The sequence below is a fragment of the Marmota monax genome, unplaced genomic scaffold (genome assembly GCF_021218885.2).
Source record: "Marmota monax isolate L192 unplaced genomic scaffold, Marmota_monax_Labrador192_F-V1.1 WCK01_AAM20220418_F8-fsc00116, whole genome shotgun sequence".
Taxonomy (NCBI): Eukaryota; Metazoa; Chordata; class Mammalia; order Rodentia; family Sciuridae; genus Marmota; species Marmota monax.
The window spans coordinates 268,702-282,067 of record NW_026695220.1 but is presented as its reverse complement, the minus strand read 5'-3'; the positions used below and the strand labels follow the sequence as shown (position 1 = coordinate 282,067).

The 13,366-nt window shown below is 36.7% G+C and overlaps 1 protein-coding gene across 1 annotated transcript in view; it reads left to right on the top strand.

Moving 5' to 3' along the window:
* Positions 1-5,266: 5,266 nt before the first annotated feature.
* Positions 5,267-13,366, top strand: part of Col21a1 (collagen type XXI alpha 1 chain) — a 180,899-nt gene continuing 172,799 nt past the window's right edge. Inside the window, exon 1 of the mRNA XM_058575208.1 lies at positions 5,267-5,470. The gene's annotated coding sequence lies outside the window, so the exon portion shown is untranslated. The remainder of the gene's footprint in view (positions 5,471-13,366) is intronic.

Sequence of the window (13,366 nt, the reverse complement as noted above, 5' to 3'; positions counted from 1 at the left end):
GCAATAGAATCCTGAAATATTTTGGGGATTTCTTCTTCCCCATTACAGGCATTTTGCAGGCCAGTAGTAGATTTATTAGATACTCTCTTTTTTCCTAATCTAAACCCAGCTTAGAAAAAAAGAGACTCAGGCAAATTTGTAAAGACCAGGTAGCAAGAGTTGCTTTGTTTCTTAAAGGGACACCAGCAGTGGTATAAATAAGCTGCATTCTCTGCCCCTCATCATACATCTTAATGTACTCAGTGTATAAGGACAATGACCTGAGATAGGTCAAGGAAACTGTTTTCCAATCTTTCTGTGAGCTACCCATATATTTCCAGAGGATTTGTTTTGTGTATAAATTAGACAGAAACTGTTTCTATGCTTGCAACCAGAAAGCTCTAATTGATATGGAAATATGGGCTAGAAGCGGGGACTGCAAGTCACAGAGCTTACCGTGCAAAATTATCTAGGCAAGGGAAGATGAAAGGCAGAGAAGGAGCCTCTCTCTATCCAGGGCTGGGAAGTCGGCCATCATCATTATGTAATAAGGGAAAAGCTTATTACACTTTAGCCTGTAGTGACTTGGGATGCAGATCATTTGAATCTTTCAGGGACACAGAAGGAAAATGTGAAGATATTGAAGTTTCTTGGCTACATCTTTTTGTCTTCAATAGGATCCTAGAAGAAACTGTTAGACTCAAGCTGAAGCTGATTCTAAAAGTAAAGAAGGAAGGAAAAAAAAAAAAGAGGGGGGAACTTTCTGATTGCAGCCTGCAAAATAAGATAGCTTAGAGCCTGATACTCTAGCCTAGGATAGTTGGAAAAGACAAATTCTGAAGTTAGTGTGATCAAAAGTAGCAAGGTCGAGCTGGGGTTGTGGCTCAGTGGTAGAGCTCTTGCCTAGCATGTGTGAGGCAGTAGGTTCGATCCTCAGCATTACATACACACACACACACAAAAAAAAAATTAAAATTATTATGTCCATCTACAACTAAAAAAAAAAAGGTCAAAAGGGAAACACAGATGGAAATAAGATTGGTTCCTTGCATAAACCATCTGTGATTTCTTACTCCCTTCATATATGCTCTTGATGTAAGTTTTAGTTATTTTCATTTATCTAGGATTGTTAGAAGAAAGGGTGAGGACATTAAAAGATTTGCTTGGATGGCTGTTCTTGCAAATCTAGAGAGAGCATATAAGAACAACCTGTCCTGTGAATGGTCATTATTTTAGGGCAATTTTAGTTATTTATTCCCCAGATTAGACTTCATCCACTAGAATAGAATTTTCATGAGAGACGGCAGGGGCTAGTTTTGGGCTAATATACCTCAAATCTAGCCTGGTGCTTGGAATAACATTGATTTATTCAGTATATGGTATAGATTCTTATTATCCCTTGTTTTTGTCTCATTAGGTTCATTCACTTGTTAATTTTTTTTTATTGTTTCCCTTGGAATATAATGGTGAGCAATAGATTTGGCCCCTGATCCAAATACTTCTGGCTTTTATTTAGTTATAGCTGCATGGCTCAGATTCACTGTGGTAGATTGATTAAATGTGCTGTAGCTGTGAATTTGAGATTTAAAATGCAATAATAGAGCTGTAAGGTAGGTTTATTCTTCCGGAGAAGAGGAAGAATTATAATCTTGAGCTGAGAAATTGAGCCCTGAAGAATCAAGTCAGAGGCATTTATAAGAGTAATTTATCAATTACAGCCAATCTTTTTATAACACTGCTCCTGCTATATTGATATCCTAGTTTTGGATGAGACAGAGATGAGAGTGAGGAATGAAATGAGAGATTCATGATCTCTTCTATCATAATTTTTGGATCAATGACTTAGATCTTTGTAATTGAGAGGGGAGAAGCAATATTACAGATTTGGGTACAATAGTATAGTAATTCAAGAATTGGGAAATTCTGCTTGGCAAGCCCATTCTTTTCCATAATTTTGTAAATCTAAACATTTAGACACATATGTTCTGGAAATGTAATAATTAAATAACATTAATCACATATAAAAAATACACTATCTATTAAAATGAATAGCTCAGGAAATCTCTCTGGACCATCTGGGCTAAGGTCATGGTATTAATTTTCTATTAGTGAATAACAAATTTACTACAAACTTAGAAGTTTAAAATATCACAAATGACTTATATCACAGTTTCTATGATTTAGAAGTCTGGGCATGATGATGTAGGATCCTTACTGGGTTGAAATCAAAGTGTTGCCCAGAGCTGTTGTTCTTGTTTAGGCTCAGCGTCATCTCCAAAACTCTCAGTTTTTGACAGAATTCATTTCTTTACCACTGAGGTCTCTATTTTTCTAGCTGTCAGCCTGGAATGGTTCTTAGATCCTGGAGGCTGCCCACAGGTCCTTGCCTTGTGACCTCCTTATGCAGTTCACAACATGCATAGTTGCTTTATTCCAGGTCAGTCTGAGCATGTCCCTCGAACATTCTCTTTTGTGAGGGAACTCTCTATTTTTAAAGGGCTCGGGGAATCTGGTCAAATCCATCCACATAGTCTCCCTACCTTAATGTTAATTGATTATAGAACTTAATTACATCTTCAAGATCTCAGCAGCTACTTTGATTAATGCCTTTAAAAAAGTTCTTCTTGTTCTTTTTACTTAAGGCTATTGTCTCAAAGGATGTTAGCACTGCCTATTTTGGGGATGGGAAAGATGAAATCAAACAATGATTGTGCCAGACACATTTTTTAAAATATTGTGAAAAATTGAGAACTAGAGTAGTTCTCTGGAGAGCCATGATGGAGTTTAAAGGAATGTTCTACAGCTGAGTTAAAACCAGTGCATTTCATATCTCCTCATTAGTTTTATTTTTACTGACACATAAATTAAACATCATAAAAGTAATTCACTTAAAGGTTAAAAAATTAGTGTTTTTTAAACTGAAATATAATTCACATACCATAAATTTTACCATTTTAAATGAAAAATTCACCAGTTGTTAGCATATTCAACATTGTGTAACTGTCACCAGTGTCTTATTGCAGGACATTTTCATCACCCACAAAGTAAAACCCCATCCCAACCAACAGTCACTCCCAATTTCCTTTCCCTCAGCCCCTGGAAACCACTACTTTATGTCTTTATGGATTTGCCTATTCTGCCCAATTATATGGATGGAATCATAAAGTGTGTGTGTGTGTGTCTGTGTGTGTGTTGTGACTAGGTTTTCTCATTTAACATTTCAAGGGTTTGTTTTTATTGTGGCATTTCACACTTTTCTAGAAAAACCATGTTGCTTTGTATGGATGTATCCCATTTTGCTTATTCATTCAATAGCTGATGGACATTTGGATCATTACCATCATTAGCTATTATGAAATAATGTAGTTGTGAACATTCATAAGTAATTGTTAGAATAAATACAGTCTTTTTTGAGTTCTCTTGGCTGTATATTTAGAAGTGAAATTGCTATATCATACAGTAACTCTGGGTTTAACTTTGTAGAAAATGGCCAAACTGTTTTCTGAAGTGGCTGACCCATTTTTGAAATCCCACTTAGAATATATTCAGTGTTCCAATTTCAACACATTCTTGTTAACACTTATTGTTTGCCTTTTTTATTTAGCCATTCTAGTGAGTTTGAAGTTTATCTGTTTTGGGGTTTGATTTGCATTTCCCTAGTGGCTAATGATACTCAGCAGTCTTTCATGTGTTTATTGGTTATTAGTGTATCTTCTTTGGAGAAATGTCTATTTACATCCTTTGCCCATTAAAAAAATATTTTTATATGCTCTTTTTATACATGGCAGTAGAATGTTTTTTGACATACCATACATACATGGAGATACCTTCCCAGTTTTGTGATTGTACATGATTTGGAGTTACACTGGTCATGTATTCATACAAGAACATAGGGAAGTTATGTCTGATTCATTCTACCCTCTTTTCTATTCCCATCTTCCCCTCTCTCCATTCCCTTTATTCCCTTTTGTCTAATCCAGTGAACTTCTATTTCCCTCCTCCCCAATTTATTGTGAGTTAGCATCAGCATATCAGAGAGAACATTTGGCCCTTGGTGTTTTGGGATTGGTTTATTTCACTTAGCATAATCGTCTCCAATTCCATCTATTTACCAGCAAATGCCATAATTTTATTCTTTTTTTTGGTTGAATAATATTCCATTGTGTATATGTACCACATTTTCTTTATCCATTCATCTGTTGAAGCTTTGCCCATTTTTAATTTGGTTGTCTTGTTGCAGTGAAAGAATTCTTCATATATCTGAATGCAAGGATCTTATTGAATGTGTATTGCAAATATTTTTCTCAATTGGTAGGCTGTCATATTTGAGGTAAAAACATTTTTAATTTTGATGAAGTCCAACTCATTTTTCTCTTTAATTGCTTGGAATTTAGCTATCACACCTAAGCATCCATTGCCAAACCCAAAGCAATTCACTTCCATCATATTTGCATAATAATAGAACTTAACATGAATGAATGGTAGGAATAATAATCATTTCAAAATGTTCTTATGTGACTTGAATTTCATGAAATTCTTATTGAAGGAAAGCATTTGTGTGTGTGTGTGTGTGTGTGTGTGTGTGAAGGTTTTCCGAGGGTGAAGAATTAATTCACACATTGATTCAGCCAGTATTTATTGAGTATCTCCTATATGTCAGGTATTCTTTGTGCAGATGATAAAATTGGCAACAAGTCAATCAATTCCTTGCCCTCATAGTCCTTATCTTGAGTTGGATGTGAAGCAAGAAAACAACAAACATAAAATTTTTTAAAAAAATCAGAGAGCAATAAGTGATCTGGTGAAAAAGTGGGCTTGGGGATGGGAATGCTTGTGGGAGTTCCATTTTGATAGGACATGCAGGAAGGACTCACTTGGTGATATTTGAGTAGAGAACTGAATAAAGAAAAGCAGAGAGCTATGATAAGGTCTGGGACAGAGCTTTGGAGGCAGAAGAAAATACCAGGTGAGACCGTGTTAATGTGTGTATATGACAGAACAAGCAAGCCCTAATTGCGGGGAGTTGCCTCTTTTCTGCTTTCCTACTAGTTGCTCATTCTGCCTCTCTTTCTGGGTTTCCTCGTCCTTCTTGGACGTCCTTGTTCAACTTCACTGTCATTCCCCAATCGTGCATATTCTGGTCCTAGCAGGATTTGAACTGACTGTGTCTCTACCAGAGTTAACAGTAACAGTTCTCACTTCCAGATCCAGATCCCAAACCCCACCCTCTGGCAGTCGCCCCGCCAAGGGGGCGGGTGGGGCGCCTGAACCTTATCTCCCGGCTCCGCCTCCAGGGGGCTGAGGAGTTTCTGAGCCGGGGCGCTAGGCACCGGCTGCTGCAGAGAGACGGGTCTCCAGGCGGAGCGCTGCCAACCGGATTCAGCCCAGGTTTTCCCCGGTCCGGGCTTGTCATTGCCTGGGACACCTGGTCCCTCTGGCGCACCACGCAGCTGGCTGTGACTGCAACCCTGAACCTGGACACTCGCACCAGGTAAGGCAACACCACCGTCTCTCCTTTCCTAGCCAGAGTGACGTCTAGGGGACTTCGGGCTGACCCTCCGGGGACTGCAATTTGATTTGTTACGTGACGCGAGGGTGCAGTTTTCCCCCTGGTGCTGAGGCAGGGGGTGAACTGTCCGGTAAAATTCCTGCCCAGGCTGAAGGCTGAGAGAGGTCAGGGTCTGTCTTGCAAATTTCCCTTGTGTTCATAAACCTCGGGAGGTTACCTGGGAGCGGATTTCTGCCTCAGAGTTTGGCCTCTGAGATAACATACAGTGATTAACTCCTGGAAGCTCATCCCCACTCTGCCTTGGTCTTCTTGGAAGTGTCCCTAGCTCGGCTGGGAGCGCCACGCTGAGCATCCAGGACAGTGGGTCTGGGTCTGTGTGGTGTGGACCAGAGGTTCTTTTCTTAAAAAACAAAAACAAAAACAAACAAACAAACAAAAAACCCTTTAAATATATATTATTGGTTGTACATATCTTGTACAATATGACGTCTAAGAGCTATCTTTAGCAACCTTAAAGATAAGGTTACTGTACAAGTAGACTTATTCCTGGAGTGGAGGTTTTTTATTTATTTATTTATTTATTTATTTATTTATTTTTTAATGTTGCTTAATTGACACCCCTGACCAGTTAATCACAATCTCTGGGGGTGGGACTATGGGTAATCAGCATAAAGAAACAAAACAAAACAAAAAACCCAAAGAAACAAAAACCAAAACGGATCTCAGATTTCAACCTGCAATGGAGAGTTTAGGAAGAAGTGAGTGAAAGCAGTGATTCTCCAAGTGTGGTCTCTGGGCTGTAGCAGCACCACCTGGGAACTTTCTAATGTACTAAATCTAGGGCGCTGGCTCCACCCACTGAATCTGAATCTCTGGGGTTGGGGCCAGCAATCTGTTTCAATAAACCCTCTAGCTGATGCTAGTGCTTGCAGTTTGAGAACTCTGGGGTTGGATTTCAGTTAGGGTAAGGGCAGACACCTGTAAATTCCCCTCTCTAGAGAAAAGAAGAAAGAGACTACTTTCCAGAAAACCTTAGGTATTCATCAGTAGGGTTTTGCCTATGGTAAAAACAAAACACTGAACTTTGTAGGTTCCAATAAAGGACCATAAAAGAACCATAATTTCTAGTAATTATTACATTGTAGAGTTTGCATACTTTATTTAGGAGAGAATAAGATTTTTTTTCCTTTTCCAAGAGCTAAAATAAAACCAAGATGAAACACAGATGAGTCTTCTAGTTGTAATAACATGAGTCTTTGGCTCCTGATGAGATAATCCTAGATCATCCCTGTCATCAGTGCACATTACAGGCATTCATATATAGGACTTTTTTCTCCCTAAAGTAGTTGGGGGTTTGAGGGATTAACTACATTCTCATAAGTGAAAGAAAATTCAGCGATGCAGTCTCTGGATTATTCAAACGGATGTTTCCCTCTTTCTCTTTCTCAATAGAGATCTGAAATTTCAAAATTTTGGCTTAAAAAACTCTAGCTGTTTTAAGCCATTAATACTGAAATAGAATGACTTTGCAAATGGGCTTAAAAGGATTAGAAAACCTGACATTGGATAAGAAAATCTAGACTAGGCAAAACTCCAGTCCCAGCCCATGTGTGCTGTAGTGAACATGGTGCTCACTGTACCAAGACTTTCTGTACAGAGAATATTTATTTTACAAGCTGTGATCTTCTACACCAATTTGTCACTGAGGTATATACACTTGTTAAGGAACAGGTACTAAGCTTATGTTTAGAGAATGGGGGAAGTGTAGGTAGGGGATAGGAACAGAAGCCTTGTTTTAAGGCAGATCCAGGTTCAAACCTGCTCTTTTACTTCTCCATGCTCTTGAATGCTTGCATAATTTTCCTCATCTATAAAAGAGGGACTGGAAGTGTCGTGTAACACTTACTCTTACTTTTCACATTGTTATCAGAGTTAAATGAAGTAATAATTCTAAAGTGTCTAGAATAATATATTAAATATTTGTTAGCTGAAAATACACAAAACATGTATACTCAAAACCAAGAGCAAAAAACTAACCGTAAATATCAAATTTAAAAATTTGTTGATACGTGATCAGATTTTTGTATTTATATGAGCCCTTAGAGTGGAATTTACAATTTTTCCTTTCTACCAGAAAGTGAATATATGGACATCCTCAAATAATCTTTCCAATTATGTTGGGTGTTTTATATGGAACTTTCTAAAAAAATTTTTCAGCAGATTAGCTTTAAATCAATAGCCTCCTCTTTTTCTAATTACTGACTGTGGTAAGGATTTGACTTTTGGTGGAGCTTGTACTCTATTAACTTTCACATTTTTAAAGAGTCTTAAAATCTGACTTTTCAGAATACTGTTTTTTATATAAAAAATGTAAGCCATGGGAAAGCATGTAAAAGTAACAGGGTGCAATCTCCAAGGTTAGGAGTACTGCCTGCTGTTTCTTAGCTCTTGACAGAATACATGAAACCTTATCCAGCTACATCAATGTTTGTTCAAGAAAATAGAAAAATGAGGACACAGAACAAGGACAAGCCTAAACTGGCAAAAAGGGTAGGTGAAGTAATTGAAGAGTCCTTTTCTTCCTCAACTGCAATCATTTCAAAGTGCTTTGAACTATGTACACACAAAATCTACACCTTTTACATTATTAGACTGGAAGATCATCTCTATGATCTTCTTAGGACCAAAAAGCTCTAGTGAGAAATATTTATGGTATTTAATCCAAAAAATTAGTTTCAATTCTCTTAAATTTGTGATAAGTATAATATTAGATGTCTGAAAATGTCTTTTTATATCTTGTATCTTTAAGTGCAAGAATATAAGTTGCCCATTCCCTATCCTGTGTGACTTCTGGAAGACTAGACAGAGAGCAAGTGCCAGCCCATAATCATCTTAGTAAATGTTCTATTCAAGAAATCAAGTCATTAGGATATTTTAAAAATTACAATTTAATGTTATAAATATGTATACATATACACAAAACCAAAAAACCTAAACCAAAATCCTAACTCCCAAACACCAAAATGAAAACAAGTTGAATGGAATTAGAATTGGATGTTATTAAATTAAATGTAATTACAGCTTACTGTAAGTAGGGTATTCTATTTGGCTTGCTATGAAATAACTTTAAAAAGAAAGATTAGAGAAACATCTGTTGATGGGGAAAAAAGAAGGCATGTGGAAGCAAATTCAAACTCAGTAATCAAATTAAGTGTTCTGGATAATTTAACTGAAAAGCTAAGAGAGTTTGATGTCGCAATTCAGAGTGATAGATGTGGCAGCACTGCTTGCAGTGAGTGGCCAATTAGAAATGATCAATACTGCATTGCCTCATGGTGACATTACAATCCTCCACTGGTAGGCACAAGTGCCAGAGCAGATACAATCATCTAGAAGTCAGCTTAATTAGGCTTGGTTTACATAACCTGGCTCACTTAGAAATGTTTTGATGAGCATTACCTGGAATTCATTTAGGTTCACTTCAGAGTTCTATTTGTTCCATCATGCATGGTTTTACTATTAAGGCCAATCTTGAAACTCTTGTGAGCAAAACACATCACAGGAGATGGATATGTGTTTGTATTTTATATTTATTGTTTTTGGATTATATTTCTCAGCATTCGATAGTAAGTCTTTAGCTTGATTCATTATCATTTTGTGAGAAACAAAGCTGAAATGTTTATTTCTGGCATGTGGTTCAATCTCACACAAAGAAAATTAGCCATGGGGGCTGAGTTCCCCCAATTTTCTGCACATACCCGTGGTTAAAGACACACACTGTGTCCAGACTGTCTAGCTCTGAATCCTGGCCCTGTCACTAGTTGTTTGAGTTTGGACAAGTTACATAATTGGGGTTATAGGACCCATCTCAGAGAGTTGTTGTGAGGAGAAAGCTTCTTAAGATACCGTCTGTCTCATAGTAAATGCTTAATTAGAATCTACTGATATTTTACTCTGGACACTAAGGAATGGTTTAAACTGAAGCTCTCTTTTTAAGCTCTCCTTTCTCTTTTTACCTCTGAAACTGGGACCCTCAAAGCAAATAGGAATTGAGGTTATTAACACATATATGTTCATTTCATGGTTTTTATGTTTCAGCTAGTGGAAGAATTTGTGTCAGAATAAATGACATACTTGAAGGTTCTCAGAAACTAGTACAACATTTTGAACAACATTGCTAAAAGGTCCCAGGTGAAGTTGCTACTACTGACTAGAGACCACACACTGAGAATCATGGTTTTGATCCACCTTCCCAGATCAACTGGGCACTTGAAATCTATTTTTTTTTTTTTTTGTAAAGACTACTCTGTATGAATGTTTTGCAATTTTATTGTGAAATGGAGTAGTCACACTTTTTATAAAGAGAGGCCTTATAAAATGTCTGTACATTAGCTATATCCACAGGATTCCTGTGTATTCATACAATTTTTAGAATGGGAAAGGGCATTAGTATTTGTGTAATGTAAGTGGGGAAACAGACTTGGAGATATTCTCAGAGCTAATAATAGTTATTGGTGGCATTGATTAACAACTCAAATTTGCTGTGTTCTGCTCAGTATGTTTTTCATTTAACTATTTAGCCTTCTGAAATATTGGGTAATGTTCACAAAGAGGCACAAAATCCATGTTGTAGAGTACTATCAGAAAACTGTAGAATTCTACTGCCTGTCACACTTATCCCAGTTTGATTTCAGGAATATTTATTTAAAAGATTTCCTTAATCATAAAGCAGTGTCAGCAATATTTACAACATCAAGAAAATACATTTATTGCATCCATTGTGAAAACAATAATTTGCTCACTATGGTTTCTCTTTTCAAAGGATTCCATTTAGTTTTTTTCTCTTTGTTGTTAATGTGGCATTTTGGTTTTTATTAAGAAAATGCAGAGATATCTTTGAAAATTTCAGGAAACTCTGAGAATTTTCTCAAGTCCAAGTTTGGTGACCTCCTGGGCCTCCTGCCAGCTGCCGGTATTTGATGCAGCAGTGTTTTTATTTTGATTTATTTTCATCTAGGTCAATTTGGCCATGGTTGCAGCAATGCATTACCATTAATCATTCATTTATACAGTTCTTGGTGTCAAGAAGAAAATTAAGAACCAAGAACATTTAAAAAAAATTGGTAAATCAAAGCAAAAAGAAGTTCTAATGAAGTTTAAGCTTTATGAACACTTCATTCTTCTGAAAACATTATTTGAAAACTTATTTTTATGCTTTTACTATGTAACTACTAAATAAAAACTAACACTTAAAGTGTTTAGTTATATTTTTATGGTAAAACAACTATTTTCATTGAAACAACTTCCTAGAATATAGACTTAACATGTTAAACCTTCTGTGTATTTGTTACTTTATTAGGAAGAGAGAGTTTGATTCCACTCATAGGGTGTGTCTAAGCATGTGTTTTGCAGTGGCACCCAGAAGAAGATAGAATATTCCAGATAAGCCAGGGAGGAACATTCCTGGTAAGTGTTCAGCCATTCATCAAATAGCTAGTAAGTGCTTACCAAGTATCTGGCTATGTTAGATAAAGGGAATTCAGAAGAAAAGTTGTTAAGTTCCATCTAGTGAATCTGTTCATAGTCAATTGGCAACTTTGCTTTTGAAAATGGAAAACTCCTTTCAGTTTATTATGTAAAATAACATTTTATAAATATCCTGAGTTGAAAAAAACAAATAAGGCAAGAATAGTTCTGATTTAAATTTAGAAAAGTCAACAAGCATAGCACAATGGATGTCTTTCTTGATTTCTTCTCAATCTGTTTTTGATTATCAATTGCAATTATGCCACGTATCAATTGTTGGGGTTCAATATAATTTGAAGGAGTATCTTGGCACAAAGTGGAGAGATCATCCAAGACAGGTATTTCGAAGAAGGTGAATAACCAGGGTTCTGCAAATGAAGAAACTCTTTGCTATTTCCCTTAGAAAGTCAGTTTTTCCTTTTGGCACTCTGCTTTGCAATCATTAGATGTCTCCTTTACTTTTCTCTCACTGTTTAAACCACTGGTTAGCTAATACCTGTGGGCTAAGGTTTGGAAGAGAAACCTTGAGAGAATGTGAGATAGAACTTGCGCAGCAGGGAAGACTTGTGACTTGATTAGCTTGGGCCACTGAAACAACATACTATGGAGTATATGGCTGAAAATCTAGCCAGAATTGCAGGGCTTTTTAAAAGTTTTTCTTAATTAAAATACAGCAACAGCAATTGACTTCTCATAGAAATTTAGTTCTCACAGTTCTGGAGACTTGAAGTCTAAGATCAAGGTGCTGATATGTGAAGGTCCTGATGAGTACTCTTCTCCTTGCTTGCAGACAGCTTTTTACTGTGTGCTCACATGGCGGAGAGAAAGCAACAAGCTCTTTTCTGTCTCTTCTTGTATGGGAATGGCCCATCCTAAGGGCTCCACCGTTATAATCTGATTATTTCCCAAAGCTGTCTCTCAAGTACCATTGCACCAGGGAGTTAAGGGTCCACCATATGAATTTGAAGGTGTGGGACACATTTCAGATCATAGCAACATAATGATTGTCTTAATTAGAGGGGTGTAGACAGAGTTCCTACTTTGGTTCCTATGGACTGAACAAAAAACAGGCGAAAAGGGAAGGTGAAATGCAGAGTTCTTAGTGGCAAGTGGAAGCATTTAGATTATAGCTATTTTATTTTTATTTTGACTTATTTTGATCTAGGTCAATTTGGCCATGGTTGCAGCACTGCATTACCTATTAATCATTTGTTTATACAGTTCTTGGTGTCAAGAAGAAAATTAAGAACCAAGAAAACTTTTGGTTATCTAAATTAAATTCTTGCATATTTAGATAGCTATAATCTAAACTATATATCATCTATATTACCATTGGATAACAGTAACTTAAATGTACTAAGTGCCAAATAAACAGACATTCTCATTATTTTAAAGAAGATCCTGGGCCAGGAAATGGTTTCTTAGCCCAGCCTTCTCCCAACTTATTGAAAAGTTGGTAACTTAGAAAAGCCTGGGAGAGCTGCACATGTATGACTGTACAAGATTCCTTTTATTTTGCTGTTTGCATATTTTTCTCTTTCCTTGGTTAGAAGCACCATTAAAGGCCATCATGGGCCATGTAAAAGTTGTATCTTAGAGCATCTGTCTGTAGAGTTTAAGTCAATGTCAAGTAGCAAATCCTTTAGGAAGTTAGTCCACTGAGAAATGTAGAATTTATTCCTTCCTAAGATTTCTATTGACTTATGTTGCAGTCTGTTTCAGGCTATTATAACAAAATACCTGAGGCTGGGTGACTCATAAAAAACAGAAATTTATTTTCTCATAGTTCTCTAGGCTATGAAGTCCAAAGTCAAGGTGCCAGCAGGTTTGGTTGTCTGGTGAGTTCTGTTCTCTATTTCCAAGAGTGTACCTTGTCTTGGAATCTTCAGCAGGGGAGGAAACATCTCCTTGTGTGACATTAGGCAGAAGAACAAACTAGCTGAAAGCCATGTAAAGCCTCCCATTCATGAGAGAAGTCCTTCTGGACTAATTGCCTCTTCAACATATTTCCTCTTAATACTAACACTTGATAACTCCTGACTTGGAGGGAACATATTCAAACCAGAGCAGCATGTTTCTTGCACATGCACTGAAGATAGTATTACTGTGAATGTTGAATAATAAAATAGCTGATCTTTTTCTTTCAAAAAAGTCACAAGCTCTTTTTCATGGTACCTAAACAGATTTCTCTTTGACTTCCATGTGGGAATTATATAAAAGTGTTTTCCATTGGTCCTTTCAACACTTGAAAAAAATGCTGATTCTAAATTATGGGCTTTTTGAGGGAAATCATGTTTATATGAGTAATCAAATTATATTTTTGAGCTCTAAATTGTATGGTTCCCAATATGT